The sequence below is a fragment of the Pelobates fuscus genome, chromosome 7 (genome assembly GCF_036172605.1).
Source record: "Pelobates fuscus isolate aPelFus1 chromosome 7, aPelFus1.pri, whole genome shotgun sequence".
Classification (NCBI taxonomy): domain Eukaryota; kingdom Metazoa; phylum Chordata; class Amphibia; order Anura; family Pelobatidae; genus Pelobates; species Pelobates fuscus.
In genome coordinates this window covers 137,384,483-137,400,754 of record NC_086323.1, presented here as the reverse complement: position 1 = coordinate 137,400,754, position 16,272 = coordinate 137,384,483, and the positions used below count along the sequence as shown (strand labels likewise).

The 16,272-nt window shown below is 38.1% G+C and overlaps 1 pseudogene; it reads left to right on the top strand.

Moving 5' to 3' along the window:
- The first annotated feature begins 2,116 nt into the window (after positions 1-2,116).
- On the top strand, positions 2,117-12,274 carry LOC134568613 (uncharacterized; annotated as a pseudogene).
- Positions 12,275-16,272: the final 3,998 nt, after the last annotated feature.

Sequence of the window (16,272 nt, the reverse complement as noted above, 5' to 3'; positions counted from 1 at the left end):
TCCAGGAGTTCGTGGCAAAGGAGCATTTGCCACACTTACAACAGATTAATTAAATACACTTGAGTAATTTTATCAATAGCACTATTTCATTTGTCTCCCACGTTAGAATTAGTGTATGACCCACTGATATTGGGGTTCTGTGGCGTAGTGGTGGTCTTAACACAATATGGCTATATGATGGAACTAAACCACTATATTTGTTTACTGAGATAGGTGATTTTAAGAAGCCTTGTAACATTTAAAATGGTCAGGATTAATGGAACCTGATCGCAAAGACAGAATCACTAAACGTAAATCCATATACCGGTCCTTAGAATGGCCGGGTTTACAAATACAAGGAGTCAGTAACAAGCCGAGGTCAAAAGGAGTAGAGAAGACAGGGAGAACAATTAAGCAAGCTGAGTTCAAAGGAGTACAGAGGATAGGATAAACGTAATACAAGAGCCAAATAATATAACCAGGTGTCACAATAGAAACATGTTATTGGGCTACTAAAAGCCACAACAGGGCAACAAGGAACAAGAGAGGTAAATATAAATAGGCATCACTTACTTCCAATTGGTCCAATTCTGCTTGGAATTGACCACTATTCGTGGAAGGTACTTGACCTTCCTAATCTAAACTCTGATGCCATTTTAATGCCCCAAATTCGGTATACCAAATTTCGTGTTTGGTTTGTAAGTAAACGTAGTTTATTCAGGCGCATACTTATACACGCAAGCGTGCAGCATCAGACGGAGTGCCGGAGGGCATCTTGGAATCTGGAGCTCTGGCGGGAGGTAAGCGGGCAGGAAGCCTGTCAAAAACTGTCTTTTTGTGTGCGTGCTGTTCCTTAATCTGTATTTGGCATAAATTTTGATCTCTACTGCAGTACCATTGCTGAGAAATGCATGTTGCGGGTGTGCCTCAATTTCCTTTTTTTTTTCCTGTACTTTCTTTGTGATTCCTGTACATTAAGAAAAAGGGAGGTTCCCCTCTCCTCTTCCTTGACCACTTTGCGTCCTGACTACCCTACTTCCTCTCTTCTAATATTCCATCCCTAATTCTCGAGGATCGATATTAATATTACCATTAATCAATATTACCATTAACACACCTTTGACCTCAGGAGCCTCTAAACAACTTTCAATTACTTCTTCCCTCGGGCTATAGCAGTGGGCTAATTCTAATTTTATCTTATGCAAGTACAGTATATAATATCTGCAACACTCCATTTCCTCTCTCAAATCACTACCTCTTATCATTTGCTCTCAAGTACCCCCTCACCCAACAACCTCAGCCTAACACCCCCAAACTCAGGAGAAACCTTAATTCTATTCACCTCCAGCAGCTGTCAGCTGATATTGATTCACAACTGCTATCCATACCTTCCCTATCCTGTCCCTTACTGGCCATCTCCACATATAACACTACCCTCACCTTGAATGCTGCAGCCCCTCTCCAACACCCCCCCATCTGTGGCATACTAAATCAACACGCTACCTGCAAAGATGCTCCAGTTGTGCTGAACGCTCCTGAAGGAAGTCTCGCACCCAGGCAGACTATCTCCATTATAGAGAGAAAAAGTATGACTGTTTGGTGAGCCCTTGCCCTCACCAAACAGTCATACTTTTCCTCTCTCATTAGTTTATGCTCCTGCAATCCCAGGCATCTCTTTGATACCTTTAACTCTCTTCTTTGCCCTGCTGTGGCCACCCCCCAAACTAACCTTACAGCAGATAGCTTTGCATGCTACTTTACCGATAAATTGAAAAGCTAAGGAACGAATTCTCCCCACCTTGCCATTCTCTTTCTCAACCACACGTAGATCATGCCTTTCCTACCCTTCAGACTTTCTGGCTACTGAACAAAAGGTGGCTGCGCTTCTCCTGTCCTCTCGCCCCACTCGATCCTGTCCCAACTCACCTTATTAGATCTCTCTCCCCCTGTCTTGTGCCTTCCTTGACACACATATTTAGCTGCTCTCTTCTGGCATTGTCCCTGCTGACCTTAAACATGCCACTGTAGGGTGGCTGGCAGCCGAGCAATATGGCCGCTTAAGGAATTGATCCGGCACTTGGGCTCCACTTCAACCAACAAATTGATGCAGAACATCTACAATTGACCCCAAATAAATATGTCACAACACAAGACGAAGAAAGGCACATCTAGAGCTGAAAAGCTCAATATTTATGGCCAGAAATCATCCTCCACGTCTGAGGCCGTGCGGGCTCTGCTGCAAGATGGCACCGAGGACTTGGACACCAGCAATCCCACACAAGCAGTGGGTGACTTAAATAACCCTGACAGCCTAACAAGGGAATACTTTGAACAGGCCCTAGAGGCCATGTTTGCCAGACTAATCCAATCATGGCAATGCACAGCGGACCAGATCCGAAAAGAGGTCCTGGACCTGAATGTCAGAACATCACACATGGAGGCAAAATGCAAAGAATTTGCCTCAGCTCACAATGATATGGCAGAACATGTACAAGCGCTGGAACACAAACTGGTACACGTGGAAGCCCGCATGGCGGACTCAGAGGACAGAGCGCTCAGAAACAATCTCCGCTTATGGGGAGTCCCTTATTCAATCCTCTCATGTGACCTCCAAGTTTACATCTGGGGCCTCATGCCCGCCTATGCCCCAGCGGACATGCTGTTGGTGGACAGAGTCCACAGAGTACCGAAACCCCGATACCTACCAGACTCGACACCACACAACGTACTCCTCAGAGCACACTACTTCCACATCACAGAAATCATCATGAGATCAAGCCCAAATAAACCTGGCCTCCACGAAGAATACCCTGCAGTGCGGATTCTGGTGGATCTTTCGGCGGTGACCCTAATGTTGAGCTGTCTGGTTTATATGTGTTAGACTGCACACAAGGTGACCTGACATATAGTTAACAAATGTGAAATAACCCTGACGGTTGCCGCCAGATTCCGGGCTCACCGCCATCCCACATAAGTGTAACAGGGCGAATCCGCTAAGCCCATAATGCTGCACCTCAGGCTTCCCAACACCAGCAGCAGAACATGTTTCCCACCCGCCCCAGCATTAACCAAAAACAGATTAGGCCCAGGCCTCCCCGTTGGCCCACTAACTATGCCACAATAAAATGGTCGGCTTAAGCGTCAGAAAACCCTCGCACACCACATCACAGTCATCTGCAGACTGTTTCTTTTAGAACCAACCAATAATACCATGAACCTCCTTTTTTTGTGTTAAATGGTGACATGTATAACTCATACAACTTATGAATGCCATAGGCTGAATGCTTACCTGTAGCTCGCCAGCTACTCTTTGAATGTGGTAATGTTTTAATATTGAACTGTTTGGTTTCTATACATTAGACTGCGTACAAGGTGACCTGACACATAATTAACATATGTACAATATCCCTGATGGTTGCCCACTAATATCCCACACCAGTGTGACAGGGCAAATCTGCCAAGCCCACAATACTATACCCCGGGCTTACCAATGCAAGCAGTGGAACATGTCTCCCACCTGCCCTAGTGCTGACTGAAAACAGATCAGGCCCAAACCTCCCTATGGCCCCATTACCTATGCCACAGTACAAAGGCCGACTCTCACACACCATGGTATGGTCATCTGCAAACTGTTTCTTTTAGAACCAACCAGTTATACTTTGTACTTCCCTTTATTTTGTGTTAAATGGTGACAAATATCACCCAGGTTTATTCAAAGGCGCACAAAACGTACTGAGGCACTATGCTAGGGCACCAAGACACCCAACGCAAATTCTCACTTTCCCATCACAACGCAATCGCAACGCACAGGTAGCGTAAACGTTGTACTCACAAAAGCCCATGGGCCACGAACACCTTCACTTGGCACACAATATACAGAGGCACTACTTAAACTTATACATTTTGAGGATTTAAAACACCCTTTTAATAAAATGTTCCAAAAAAAAATGCTGAGGAAAAAAAGAACTGGTTCAGCAGCATACTAACAATAAGTCGCAAGCTAAACTATAGAGTAAGTTGTAATTTTATCCTGGTATTTCACCAGATGATGTGTTCATATTCTTCTGAAAGGTTTCATAAGCAGCCGCAGGAATGGAGTTACGTTTCCTTTGCCCTTAGGTTAACACACAGTCATACCTGAAATGGAACCCCATGTGAATAAAAGTGTTGGAGTTAAAAAATATGTCACAGCGTAAGGTCAGCTTGCTTTTAAAGGTTATTTGCTAAGCCTCCATCCAACTATTTTCATACAATATGAGTTACTCCCAAATAGGTATTTAAGTGCCAATAATCACTACCGTATACTGCAGTGGGTATGTTCTAAGCAGGTCAACGGCGCCATCACCTGGTTCTGTGTGAAACCATTTTTGAGTAGTTTGCTGCAATCTATGGTCCAATCCTATGCTCGGTATATTCTTAATGTAGAAGCTAAAACTCTATATTAACAAACAAGGTATAGGCGCTCGCTATAGTAGTACGAGTGGTGTAAAGTGGGCAGCAGTGACCAGCACAAGGATCTACCATTATACGACCATAAGGATTTGAGTACGTATGTTCGTATCAAAATAAGGGCGCGGTTTCCTTTCTCTCTCTGTTCACCAAAACTCTATATTAGCAATGTCAAATTTGTCTAGATTTACAATTTAGATTGTATTGATTGACTGAGAAAGTAAACTGCTATGATTGTATGTTGTTATGGTGTTTGGATTGTCCTTTATTCAGAATTAAACATCAATTTATAGCCTTGGATTTATTAATCGATTAACTTATTGATTGACTGTTTGATTGCCTATGCAAGCACAGCACATTTTATATGGCTGTGCCGCACAGAATGGTTTTTTTCTTTCAATTTCTTTTTGATTTTTAAGTCATGGCATCTCATGTTATTAAGTGGGTAGAGCCCAACAAGTAGGCGTCATCCCGCCATATTTAACCCCTTAAGGACACATGACATGTGTGACATGTCATGATTCCCTTTTATTCCAGAAGTTTGGTCCTTAAGGGGTTAAACTTCACCACCTGCCACTGGATCTCAACTCAGAGTAGGATGAACACAAATACAATTTAGGACACTTTGCCAATATGAGAGCACATCAGAGAGCACCATATCAGAGCCCTCTCTGATATGGTGGACCACCACCACTGTGTTACCGCCGATTCACCCTGTGTCAGGCCCTGCCACCCCCACCCCACCCTTTTGTTTTTCACTTCTCCAATGTTTTACTACTAAACATATAATTACTTTCACCAAACACATAATAATAGACAAAAAACATAATGTGGTTGCAGAGTGCCCACTATACCCAAGCAAAACAAAAAAGAGGAGCTTCCAAACTGTTATAGTTTATATTAAAAGAAAAATAATGAACGGATTAAGCATGGTCAGACAATTAAAACTACTGAAAAATAAGCAATTTCTAATGGCAGACTAATTAACAATTTCTGATGTTCTTGGATTTTCAGGGTTATTCACTAAAGTGTAAATTGTCAGGGATTGAAAGTGCATTCAAAGTGAATTTTGAATTTTTGATCAAGACAGATGACTTGGAAAAATGTTCAAGCTCAGCAATTTTTAACTAAAATAATCACTTTAAATCACTGACAATTCAGACTGGTGAATAAACTTTCAAATCACATCCCCAAGTACTCACTTGTAATTGTAAAGATGTTTGTTATAATTTCGGTAATCCTAATTTAGAATCCCATGTATTAGTGACTAGGCTATTTGATTGTGGCTATTCCCTTCTCACATGGTATTCATAATCTCACTTTTCTTAAACTTACTGTTGCTTAATCTTATTCACGTACCTGTGCGCAAGTACACCTGAAATAGTAGAGATTTCACTTTAATTATTATTTATATGGTCCAATACCCAAGCGGCTATGTTCACAGCCTCATCGTTATTACTTCTCAGCACCAGGAATTTTATGTTCCAGAGTTTTTGAGTTAAATTCATTGTGTGCTTAATGATTTTCATCATTCCAGTGATTCTTTTGGTGTGGGAAAGGCAAGATGGATCTTAAGCAACCTTGAACGATCTGTTTAATATAGCATTCCATGAGGTAGAAGATAAGAAAGGTTGGTGTAACCAAAACATAGATGTCTTGATCCCTTACATTGACCTCCAGGAATACATTTCCTTACTGCATCCGTAGCAATTCCAGAGCCGCTGGTACTTTAAGGCCTGGTTGGATCTGTGACTCATTTTACCACTACCTTTATATCAGTAATCATAGATCTATGCACAATTGGTGTACGCATATTAGAAAACAGTGCCCATTATGATATTTATTAGGGACTTGCATAGCAAGGTACATAACTTAACAAATGCTGAACATTTGTTCATTTTCCTCTAAATAGATTTGTTCATAATCCTCTAAATAGTGATGTCGCGAACATAAAATTTTCGGTTCGCAAACGGCGAACGCGAACTTCCGCAAATGTTCGCGAACGGGCAAACCGGGCGAACCGCCATAGACTTCAATGGGCAGGCGAATTTTAAAACCCACAGGGACTCTTTCTGGCCACAATAGTGATGGAAAAGTTGTTTCAAGGGGACTAACACCTGGACTGTGGCATGCCGGAGGGGGATCCATGGCAAAACTCCCATGGAAAATTACACCGTTGATGCAGAGTCTGGTTTTAATCCATAAAGGGCATAAATCACCTAACATTCCTAAATTGTTTGGAATAACGTGCTTTAAAACATCAGGTATGATGTTGTATCAATCAGGTAGTGTAAGGGTTACGTACATAGACACCACTTTCTGTGAAAACTAAGTTTAGATGATAATCCCCTTAACTTACACACAGTGGAATAGTGCAGCGCTAGACAGAAGGCTTACCCTTATAATGTGGGGCGTTGCTCATATATAACCGGAAAAAAATATAAACAGAGAAATTAGAAAAATTAGAGAAATTAATGCTCACAAATCAAGAGCCTTTTCTTTTTTCTTCTTGATTTGTGAGCATTAATTTCTCAAATTTTTAGAGTGTTAATTAGTTTTTTTAACAATATTGCACTATTACGTATTTCTCTGTTTATATTTTTTTCCGGTTATATATGAGCAACGCCCCACATTATAAGGGTAAGCCTTCTGTCTAGCGCTGCACTATTCCACTGTGTGTAAGTTAAGGGGATTATCATCTCAATTTAGTTTTCACACAAAGTGGTGTCTATGTATATATCTGTTTTTCTGGGTTAATAGGAGGACCCTAAGAGTGCTACAGCTGCTGATAATTACATTTATATCACACCCCTAATGTGCCACCAGATAGGAGTGTGTGTTAAGTAGTACTATTCCTATCAGTTTAATCCCTGTTACGTCCCCTATCAGGGGACGTGTATATAAGGCATCGATTTTAGGAAGCGGGAGATGGAAAAAGATGCTTGGTCGGTCCTCCTACTTCAAATTTGGGGCACTGCGCGTGCAATCTAATGTGCCACCAGATAGGAGTGGTGTGTTAATTAGTACTATTCTTATCAGTTTAATCCCTGTTACGTCCCCTATCAGGGGACTGTTGGGGAAAATATTATATATATATATATATATATATATATATATATATATATATATATATATATATATATATATATATATTTAATATGTGCTTGATTAAGTCTGTGTGTATGGAAGGTCAGGAATTATCTTCAAAGGGAGTTTCTGTTTAGATAGTTGGAAAGATACAGCACCTGAAAGGCACCTATCTCATTTACATTTCAACTGGTCTTCAAAGGAGTCTCTATCTAGGAAAACACACCTTAGGTTAGAGGAAAAGGGATGGCTGGGAAAGTTAAAACTTAAATAAAATAACAGGATAGACAACACTTTGGGACTTGGGAAAGTAAATCACATTTATATATCAATTGAGCTGATATGATAGAAGATACTGACATCACATTAGACTAGGTTTGGTAAGACACACATGGTGCACATACCATCTCACAGCAAATACACAATGTAGCAGATATTATTAGATAGATGGAATGTATGAGTGTTATGAATGTATTTTAACTATAACTCTGTACCATTCTTCTTCTGTAATATTTAACTGGGCAGATTCTAAGTAAAGATTTCTCTCTGGTAAGAACTATGGTGTTGGCTGTTTATTTGTAATATTGGGTAGAATACCTTAGTAGTGCTAGTCATATATTTATCTGGACAAGGGGATAAAGATATATGTTAGTTCTTGGAAGAGGTGATACAGGGATATTACATTCACTATTAATACACAACGCAGAGTGGATTTCTCTCAAAAGGATACTAATTGGAAGTATTGATGGTGAGAGAAGGATTATACAACATAATTGGTGCCGTGACCGTGGCCGGAAGATTTCTTTCTTTAGAATCTGCCTAGGATCCAAGTTTTAACATCAACGTATTTGGTTCTGTGACTGACAGCCAGAAGAGGGTTCAGGTGTCTGCATAAAGTTTGGTGAGTATATTTGCTATTTATTATATTATTGCAGTGTATATTTTTAATATGGCATGTAAAAAGGTAGATGCAAAAAATGGCTTGTTCAGAAAATGTTAAACAATGGCTTATGAATTATATTAACCCCTTCAGGACCGGCCTGTTTTTGCGATGTTTGTACGTTAAGGACCAGAGCAGTTTTAACACTTTTGTGGTGTTTGTGTTTAGCTGTAATTTTCCGCTCTCTCATTTACGGTTCCCATACAAGTTATATACTGTTTTTTTCACGACAAGAAGGGCTTTCTTTACATACCAGTATATATATTATGTCATATATTGTATTTAAAAAAAATAATAAAATATGGTGAAAAATAAAAAAAAAAACATGTTTTTGGACTTTTACTTGAAAAATCTTTTACTTATCTACAAAAGCTAATGAAAAAAACTGCTAAATAGATTCAAAATTTTGTCCCGAGTTTAAAAACACCCAGTGTTTACATGCTTTATTGCTTTTTTTTGCAAGTTATAGGCCTATAAATACAAGTAGGAAATTGCTGTTTCAATATATATATATATTTTAAATGTATCAATAGTGACATTGTTACACCGTTATCTGTCATAAATCCCCGAAACACACCTAACATGTACATATTTTTTAAAGTAGACAACCCAGGGTATTCAAAATGGGGTATGTCCAGTCTTTTTTAGTAGCCACCTAGTCACAAACACTGGCCAAAGTTAGCATTTATATTTGTTTGTGTGTTAAAAATGCAAAAAACGCTAACTTTGGCCGGTGTTTGTGACTAAGTGGCTACTAAAAAAAGCTGAACATACCCCATTTGCAATACCTTGGGTTGTCTTCTTTTGCAAATGGTATGCCATCATGGGGCTAATTCTCATTCCTTGGCTACCATACGCTCTCAAAGGCAACCTAACCAATCTGACAAATTTCAATAAAAAAAAAAAAAGTAAAATCAAGCCTTATATTTGACCCTGTAACTTTCACAAACACTATAAAACCTCTACATGTGGGGTACTGTTATACTCAGGAGACTTCGCTGAACACAAATATTAGTGTATCAGAACAGTAAAATATATCACAGCAATAATATCCTCAGTGAAAGAGCTGTTTGTGTGTGAAAAATGCAAAAAACTTCACTTTCACTGACAATATCATCGCTGTGATATGTTTTACTGTTTTGAAACACTAATATTTGTGTTCAGCGAAGTCTCCCGAGTAAAACAGTACCCCCATGTACAGGATTTAGGGTGTCATAGAAAGTTACAGGGTTAAACACAGTGCTAGCAAATTAAATTATCTGGACTTTTGGCCTGGGTTGGCAGGCAGGTCCCTCAAATTGCAATCATTAAAATTACTTAATTAGGTAAAAATATTACCTAAATATGCACGTAGAATTTTAATATATATACATATTTATATATTTGACGTCTACGTGTATATTTATGAAATTATTTATGTAATTATGTATGTGGACATATGTATATTTCGTATTATTTTTATTTATTTATTTATACATAGATATATATATCATTACATTCTAAGTGTATTTTGATATAAATATATATATATATCAATATCAAAATACTGTTAGAATAAAACTGAATATATATATATATATAATTTTTTTTAATTATTAAAAATTATTTTTATTTTTTTTTATTTATTTTTATTAACATATTATTTGTATTTTATAATAATATATATATACCATATATATAGTTATTATATATATTGTATATATTCGTGTGTAATTTAAATATAAGTGTATTTTTATAATTATATACGTATATATAAATATAAAAATACACTTAGTGTGACATTATATATATGATATATATACATATATTATATATAGGTATATATATATAGATATAATACATGTATATATAGCATATATATATACACATATTTTTTTTTTTACACAGATTTTTTTTTTACACAGATTTTTTTTTTACACTTTATTTTTGATTTTACAGATGCAGGGAGACTGCCTGTCAGCACAGACAGTCCCCCTACAGGCAGATACACCGACCCCTATTGCGGTCATGTGATCGAGTGATCACATGGCCGTGGGGTCCTGATCTGCCGAGGGGGGCAGGACCGTCAGCGGTCCAAACGCACGTTTTACCGCTGACGGTCCTGAACCGTCAGCGGTCCTTAAGGGGTTAAGAGACATGGTGGTCCTTATGAAATCTCTCAGGACTGTAAACAGTCATGGGAAAAGATGCAGGAGTTTTTAGGAGAAATGTTATTTGATAAAAATGTTTCTGATAAAAAAAGAAAAGGGTGTATTATGCAAGCATTACTATCATGTTGTTTAAAATTAGAGGGAATTGTAAAAATAAAGGAGGATGAAATGGCAGAGCTTAATTCAGTAATTAACATGAAATCTGAGAAATTGAATAATAAGATTGTAGATCTAAGAGTGCATGCAGTTACAACTGGTGAAGCTTTGATTGAAAAGGCCAAAATGTGTGAGGAGCTTACAGTGGAGAATGAGAGGCTGAATAAGAAAATTTTGGAGTTGCAAAAAGAATTGGATTAATGCAGATATGCTACTAATATGGCTTTTAATAAAATGGCAGAAAGCATGGCACCTTCGAGTAGGTCTCCTGTATCTGAAATTCCAGGGTCTATTGCTAACCCAGGGATTGGAGATACAGGATACAAACCTCTTTATCCATGGGAGGATTTGAAACAAAAGTCAGTGACAAATATCCCTGCGGCTCCAACTACAACAACCACAGTGTTGAATCCTGATAATTCTGGAGAGATTCAGCTGGTTACTAAGCAGTTGAAGCCACAAGAAATGGATGTCATAGTTAGAGAAATAGGGCAGGTCCCTCAGCAGGATATCAATCGCTTTTTGCAATGGTTTTGTGGAATTCAAAGAGTGAAAGAGATGTATAGTTTGACAACTAGTGATATGGAGAGAGTGCTGCAGAGAGTTGTTGGAAATGGATTGTGGGTCAGGATTGTACAGACATGTGGTCAGCAGCGTAGAACTAGGGATATGTTGAAAGAGATCTTGAGAGCACTTTATGGAGTTACATCAAATGTGTCATTGTCTGGAAAAATTAAACAGCTGAAACAAGAGTCTCCGTATGAATTGTCAGCTAGAATCTCCACAGTGATGGAACAGTTTGGTGTCAGTAATCCTGGTTTTGAACAGGGAGGGATGGTGCTTAGATCAATGTTTTTGGATGCATTAGAGGAAGATATTAAGGATGAGATTATCTGTAACCCCAAACCCATCAGAAATGTGTGATTTACTGTTAAGAGCTGATAATTTGTGGCGAAGAAAGGTTAAAAATGAGAGTTTTGCTGTAGATGCTGCCAGGATTTTCAGAGTAGAGAGGAGAGACAGGTCTACCATGTATCCTCAGAAACCAATCAGGGGAATTAGATTTCAGCATATGGGAAATTTTAGAGGTGAGAATGAATCTGGTAGTGACAAAAGACGGAGAGATCCACAGAGGGACCATAGGAATAGGGATAGTGCTAAAGGGAGCAATGTAATGGGAGACAATTGGATAAATAGATGGGAGGAGCCTCAGGTAATCAACAATAATTTGAATAATAATAATTACTGGGAGAGGCTAAAATGGAGAGATAATAACTGGGAAAATCACAGAGAAAAACGAAGAAACAACAGAGAGAATACCTGGAGAAGGAACCATAGATGGGATGAGCAGCCCAATAGACGAAATTGGGATAATTGGAGGAATAAAGAAGGGAATAGCGAATACTGGAACCTGAAGAGACAGACTGAGAGATTGGAGGCAGAAGTAAAAGCACTTAGGGAACGGATGAGAGAGGAGGGAAAGACTGATCAATTGAGGGTCCCCACCAATTAATAACTCCCATAATTTTGGGGGTTTTTTTTCTCCACATCTGTATGTATGTTTGTTTTTCTTTTGTTCTTATTTATGGTTACCAATAAAAAATAGCCTTAAGCTGATTTTTAATTTTTATCTTTGTATGGCAACAGACCGTTGTCAGTTTTCTTGCATGCTGACAAACATCTTTGATTGTTTGTCGTTGTTTTTTTTTTTTTTTTTTTAAAAGGGGATATAACCGAGCTTGCAAATTTTTTCCCCCTACCATCCATTTCCAAAACCAAAATGGAAAGGTCTATATATTGTGCTTGAAAAAATTGGCCCTTCTGTGTATTTGTTAGACGTGGGAGATGAGAACTTTATGCCAAGTTAATGTAAATGTTAACATAGTCTCTTAGTTCTCTTTTCCAGATAATAGGAGATGGAGTGGATCCCTGGAAGAGCAGCCCACATAAGGAATATGAAGTGCAAGAAAACAGCAGTCGTGATGTGGTGGTCATGTGTATAGTTTTTATGTATATACTGTATAGCTTAGGAAAAGGGAATGTCATGATGAAGAATAATAATAAAATGGTACATCAGAGTACTCCAGTAGAGGGTTATCATAGGAAGAAAAGGAGTTCCAAAGATTCAGAGAATATCAAAGTAACATTAAAAGTAAAGGAACAATCACCTGATGTTACATGTAAAGATAATCTTACAGTGGTTGGGCCTATAGGGGGGTGGATAGTGGTACAATGTAATATTTGGAAATATTTGGAGGAAGTGATTTACATAAGAGTACCAGTATATTTTGGGCCAATGCCACAAAGGAAGTGAGGATAAAGATGCTGCTGGAGAGAAATGTTACATTTCCCCAGGATGGTGTTGTAACATGCAGCCCCCATCAGACTGGATTACGTAATACAGTTGACCCAGCAATTAACATAAGAATTATAAATTCTCAGGACTGTCCAACTACCACCCTGTGGCCAGAGCATGGCCTTTTCTTACAACCAACACAAACTGTTGCGTATACTGATGTATCTTATGTAACATTACCATTGTTGTTAAATTTTTCATTATTTAATATACCAGAGAGTTGCCCAGAGATGATGAAAGAATGGTTTAAAAATGTATTTCAAGCACATATTAATCTATTCTGGGATGCAACACAGGGGCTCAAGTTTAGAGAGAGAGAAAAAAGGGATCTGGATACTGATATAATCTCAGGACTCAGTTTGGGAACATCAATTTGGAATAGGGCAGACATAGAGGGTCTTAACTCACGAGAACAAAATTATGTTAATGGGTTGCAGCAAATTATGCTTAAAGAGGGACGAGTGGATTTTAACACTCTAGCTGAAACTGATGTCACGATACAGAAAATTCACACAGTTGCTGCAGATTTGCAGTGGATTAATATATCTGTGAATGCTCTCAGAGAATCAGTTAATAACAATAATGTATCTAAAGCTATGGTATGTGGTATAGTTGGAAATTTACTAGACGAACATCTAAATTTAGGCCTCCAAGAAATAAAACGAGGGGAATGGCCCAGAATAATCAATGCTACCCTAGTCTTGATCTGGTTAGGGAATATGGCATAGATTGTCAGAATATAGTCCTTTCCAAAATTAAAGGTCTGCAGAGTTGGTGCAATAAGTGCAAATTAGGAAAAAGGGTAATTGCATTAATAATTGACATTCCAGTTTGGACAGAACAGCCTGTACCTGTTTATAAGAGGACTATGTTTGGTGAGTTGGAAGTGGCTAATCGCACTAATGTTTTAAAGCAATTCCTTCCACAAACTCACTTAGTAATAAAAGAAGACCAGTTCTGGAAAGTTATCAACCCCAGTTGCTGTGACAGACGTGGTAATGCTTGGCTTTGTTCCTGTGTACTTGAACCACTAGTCCAGGCAGATGGGTGCATGGTGGAAAACTCAGGAAGCTGCCCTGTTCACCTTCACAAACCCTTCAATGGTTGGAAAAGAGTGGTGCACGGACAGGGTCCCACAATCTGCGCACTGGGAGTATCTTCAGTTCTGTGGCAGCAAACTATACAATGTAGGGTACCCCAAATAGGATGGTGTGTTAATCTTACCTATGGCTCCATGAAAGTGGGCAAGGAGGTCATAAGAGCCAATATCCAACTCACACAAAGATCTATGGACGTGGTACAGGAAGATGTAGGAAATTGGAATAAAATGGCTCCCTCACTTTTTAAGAAAATGCCACCACTTAATGTAGATTTGGATACATTATTTAAAATAAATAATCGAAGGGTGGTGCAATTGCAAGAGCTGGTGAAGGAAAATGTAGCTAGCCTTAATGATTTAACAAATAGTTTTCAAGAGCCCTGGTGGAGCATACCCTATAATACTTACACACACCCAGGAATAAGAACTGCTTCTGTAGTATTTGTTTGTCTACAATTTGTTTTAATCTGCTCTCTATTGATTTTATATTGCTGTTGGAGGAAAGAACTAAAAAAAAATCCATACAAAGCAGGAAAAATTAGAGCTCACATCCATTTTAGGGGTATAAAATATATGTGTGGGTTCATGTCTTGCCTTGATTTTTTTTTAATATACAGAAATCAGAGTGGGTGGCGGGGTTGTATGTGAATAATCTCTTTATTAGATTTTATTCAAGTGGGGGAGTATTGGGGAAAATATTATGAATATATATATATATATATATATATTGGATTTAGGGAAGTGCAACAGAAAATAAATAATGAACAGATTATACTTATTATTCACTGAATAATAAGTATAATCTGTTCATTATTTATTTTCTGTTGCACCTCCCTAAATCCAATTTGCTATTTTCTATGTATGTCTATTGTGCTTTTTTGGTGATTCTGTAGCACTTGGGAGTAGCTGCATCTTCTCTGAATAGCGCCAATCCACCCATTTATTTTTCCTGGTTTACCAGGAATTATATCTTTGTTTCTTTTTACTATATATATATATATATATATATATATATATATATATATATATATATATATATATATATATATATATATATATATTAATATGTGCTTGATTAAGTCTGTGTGTATGGAAGGTCAGGAATTATCTTCAAAGGGAGTTTCTGTTTAGATTGTTGGAAAGATACAGCACCTGAAAGGCACCTATCACATTTACATATCAACTGATCTTCAAAGGAGTCTCTATCTAGGAAATCACACCTTAGGTTAGAGGAAAAGGGATGGCTGGGAAAGTTAACACTTAAATAAAATAACAGGATAGAAAACACTTTGGGCCTTGGGAAAGTAAATCACATTTACATATCAATTGAGCTGAGGAATTGGCTATTTACAACATGGGAACCAATTCCTTTAAAAATAGAAGATACTGACATCACATTAGACTAGGTTTGGTAAGACACACATGGTGCACATACCATCGCACAGCAAATACACAATGTAGCAGATATTATTAGATAGATGGAATGTATGAGTGTTATGAATGTATTTTAACCATACCTCTGTACCATTCTTCTTCTGTATAGTAATATATAGTATAATATTTAACTGGGCAGATTCTAAGTAAAGATTTCTCTCTGGTAAGAACTATGGTGTTGGCTATTTATTTGTAATATTGGGTAGAATACCTTAGTAGTGCTAGTCATATATTTATCTGGACAAGGGGATAAAGATATATGTTAGTTCTTGGAAGAGGTGATACAGGGATATTACATTCACTATTAATACACAACGCAGAGTGGATTTCTCTCAAAAGGATACCAATTGGAAGTATTGATGGTGAGAGAAGGATTATACAACAGGGACGTGTATATAAGGCATCGATTTTAGGAAGCGGGAGATGGAAAAAGATGCTTGGTCGGTCCTCCTACTTCAAATTTGGGGCACTGCGCGTGCAATCTAATGTGCCACCAGATAGGAATAGTGTGTTAAGTAGTCCCCCTCATCAGGCCTTTTTTAGTCGAATGTATCGCCCACTGTCAGTCCCTTCGGGATCCATCCCTCATTCATCTTAATAAAGGTGAGGTAATCTAGACTTT